We start from the raw sequence: 3,998 nt of genomic DNA, 5'->3' as shown, positions 1-3,998 counted from the left end.
TTGTTATGGACAAGTATAGAAAGTGCCAAATATCCCCTCTCTAAAACTATTAATCAACCTATCTCCAAGATTTTCGTTGATTTAATCTACTACCGTGCTCTTTGTGTGTAGATTGATCTTTAAAGGCTCGTTTCTCCTTTCAGAGCACATTAAGTAGACTAATTCCTAATATTGATGTGAAAAGACTATCAGTTAACCACAAATACACTAAGACATACATCTATCAAGCTCAATTGAATAGCACTAAAGACATATTACACAAATACACTGTAATAACCCTAAATCAATCTCAGTCAATCTATATAATTGAATGCATTATATTCAACAGAAGTCAAAATATAAAATGTGATTCAGAACATGAAATACACTCAACATAAAAACTGCATAAAACTCCCGAATCAGTACACAAATACACTGTAATTAAATGCATCATATACATGAGAATTAAAAAAATATAGTGTAATTTAGAACATGAGTTACATTCACAATACCATACCCCACATTCAGAACATGAGCTACACAATACACAAATACAGTGTAATTGAATGAATATAGAACATTTACAATACAACAATACAGTGTAATCGAATGAATCACATACAACAGAAGTCACAAATACTATGTAATTATCATACTTCACATAGACGGCAGTACCATACAACATATATTTTTCTTGTTTCACTGATGCCTTTCCCTTCCTTCTTCAATCTTCTCTTGCCTTTTGTTCCTTTTTAATAGCCTTCACCTATGTTATAAAAAGAAAATTTATAGCAAAATACATCAAATAATCAACACTTTATCAAATTAACCATATGCTTACCTTCTTTCTCTTTTTCGTAGTATTCTTTCTCTTCTTATTATCCATTGGTCTTTCATCTTGTTCACTCGTCCATGAACTCGAATCTTCATCTACCGCTGTCTCCCTCTTTCCTTCTTCATTGTTATCTTCTTCTACTTCTTTATCTTCTTCTCGTTGTTCATCTTCTTCTCCTTGTTCCTCTTCTACGCTTTCGCTTTCAGTATTTTCCTGTTTGTCAAGGTTATAATCAATTTATATAATACATAATATAAGTATAACAAATAGTAAAACACATACATTTTCTTCTAACATCTTTTTGTTTCTTTTCTTCAAGTTTCCTTCTATAAACTAGACTTTTTGAAACCTTCATAGACCACAACATCAATAAGCTACTTTCTAAAACCTACATAGACTATAACTCATTAGAAAATAAATTTGCAGTTTACCAAGCTTTTGATCCTTTGTTTCTTCTCTACAGTGACATCTTCTTTTGACGATTTAGTCCTTCCCATTTTTTTCAAAGTTATTGAATTGTCTCGTTTGTTGCCCGACCCCTCCACTTTTGTATCTTCTGGTCTCTGGTAGGCTTAAACATCTAAAACTTCAGTGTAATTCTTAAAAACATACATTAATACCTTGCTGGAAGAACTCAACAGAGTTTGAATCTCTGGCAATCCTTTTTTCGAACCAGTGATCCCTGCGGTTCTTAACCGGTCACTTGTTCTCGTTCTGACCTCTTCCGTCTCCTTTTTCATCTTTAGATTTTCTATAATTTATAAAAAACAATATACATTTATAAGTACACAACAAATCCCACTTCTTCTTTCTAAAATAAAGGGCGCGGTTTCTATATTGTTTATATAATCTAAAAAGATAATTAAATAAACAAGAAATATAAAAAATATTTGTTTAAATGTATCTATAAATATATCACATAATAAAAAAGAAAAAATTAGTAGTTTATTTTCAAAATACAATAACATTAGACATCACAACAATGGAAACTACTCAAAACCAAACAAATTCCAGTTGAACGAAGAACGATAATGCAAAGAAGAAATCCGAAGAAGAAAATACCAGAAGAATTTGAAAAACTCACCGATTTGAAGAACTCACTGAAGATTTGAAGGTACGGGACGAAGGGAACTCAATGAAGAAGAAAAAATTTGAGGACTTTGAATCCCCTTTGAAGGAAACGATGAATGCGAAGGGAAGATTTTGAACGGTGAATCGATGCTGTATAATAAGGTTAAACGCCAAAATACGTTGTACAATACGAATGGAATATGTTGTATAATGCGAAGGATAGAATACACTGATAAGGATGTTGTATAATACGAATGGTAGAATACGAATGGTTGAATATCTGGCAAACTCGAAGTGAAGGGAAGCGAAAGGAAACAGACAAAAGCGAACTCAAAGTGAAGTGACAAAGTCGAACAGTTTTGAATGGTGAATGCGAAAGGAAACGAACGAAAGCAAAGGTTCAACAGTGAATGGAGAAGTAAGGAATGGCGAATGGAGTATCGAAGGGAACAAAGATGTGATGGGTGAAGATGTGACAGGACAAAGGTGACGAAGGAGATGCGAGCCGAAGGGAACAAAGGAGATGAAAATGAAGATGTGATGGGACAAAGGAGATGCGAAACATATTTTTGAGATGTGAAACAAAGATTCCAAATGTGAAGATGGAGATGCTAGGATTTTCAAATGCAAAATAATGGAAGGAAATGCCAAACAATGTAGGCTTGAAGACCCTTTGTTTCCAAATTCCAAATAATGGACAAATTGAAACAGTGGCTTGCACAAATTGAATGAGATGTGATCACTTGCAGAGCTTTAAATGTGATTTGATGGGTTTTTTTTTTTTTTTTCTGTTTTGGGGGGAAAGTAGAATATTTTATTATAGGTGCATAGTAATATTTAATTATAGAGTATTTAGGGCTTAGTAAACAACTGTATTTAGGAATCACATTTGTCACTTAGGTAGGAGCATTTAAGACATTGTCCCCAATTTTTATTTTAAATTTTTCTGTTTTGTTATTTTGTCAATTTAAAAATAAATTTTTCATTCTTCTTGTCAGCCGATAAATTTATGACTAAAAGGGGTACTTCCAAAAAAGTGAGTCTCTTATTGAATATATTGTTTTTCTTACATTTTTCTATATTTAATATTGCAGGCAAAGGTAGAGAAAATGGAAAGCTAGCAACAGAAAAGGGTCCGTGACATGTCATATGAGGATTCAGTTTACCAAGCTTTTGATCCTTTGTTTCTTCTTCGATGCTGAACCTTCTTCTTGTCAGTCGGCAAATTTATGACTAAAAGGGGTACTTCCAAAAAAGAGGCAAGACAAGTTATAACAACTAGCCCATAGCACACACATTTATTATTTGCAAAAATGACAAAAATAAAGCCTAGCTCACATATACAAGATTAAAATGTCACAAATTTCCTCATTACTGATATATATTTGATAGACCTGATATACCTAATGTCCCTTGATACACTTGATACTCCTTGATACACTTGATGCACCTATTACTTTTTTTATACACTTGATACTCTTTAATGCTCTTTTATACACTGGATACTCTTTGATACAACGGAAACACCTTGTTACACGTGTAATTTTACTCTAAAATAAATTACACGTGATACTCCTTGATATACTTAATGCACCTGATACCGTTTTATACCCTTGATACTCTTTGTATACCTGAAACACCTTGATACACCTAATACTCCTTGTTACACTTGATTTTTCTCCATACGCTTGATATGCTTGAGATGAACACTTGATACACTTGATACCCTTGAAATGTAGCACGTGTAATTTTAGTCCAAAAGAAATTATTGATTGTTGTAAGTTGTTGTAAGATAATGTTGATGCATTTCAAATGTTGATTATTGTTGTTATATATAATTGTTGATACTTTCATATATTGTCAATATACTTGAAATTCTATTTCAAGTAGTATTTACTAATTGAAATTAGGCCTATAATGTTGGGGTTGATGCCTTAAATCTCGTGGTCTTGTAGTTTGTAATTGTATATATTATACAAACTTTTTATTTATCTAATAAATTAAAGTATTTTATTTTATTTGACATTTAGTTGCATTAACTCACAAAACCAATAAACTAACATCCAAGGTTATCTTCTGTAACCTAAATATGTATGTGGAGACATACAAGTGG

At 32.1% G+C, this 3,998-nt stretch overlaps 1 long non-coding RNA gene across 1 annotated transcript; it reads right to left on the bottom strand.

Annotated features, from left to right (window-relative positions):
* Nucleotides 1–400: 400 nt before the first annotated feature.
* Nucleotides 401–1,027, bottom strand: LOC127150133 (uncharacterized). The gene is made up of 2 exons (XR_007822144.1): nt 821–1,027; nt 401–745 (listed from the first exon to the last, which is right to left on the bottom strand). It is a non-coding gene; the product is annotated as an uncharacterized LOC127150133 (long non-coding RNA).
* Nucleotides 1,028–3,998: the final 2,971 nt, after the last annotated feature.

Source organism: Cucumis melo, chromosome 7 (assembly GCF_025177605.1).
Source record: "Cucumis melo cultivar AY chromosome 7, USDA_Cmelo_AY_1.0, whole genome shotgun sequence".
NCBI classification, from domain to species: domain Eukaryota; kingdom Viridiplantae; phylum Streptophyta; class Magnoliopsida; order Cucurbitales; family Cucurbitaceae; genus Cucumis; species Cucumis melo.
This window is presented reverse-complemented; position numbering and strand designations above follow the sequence as displayed.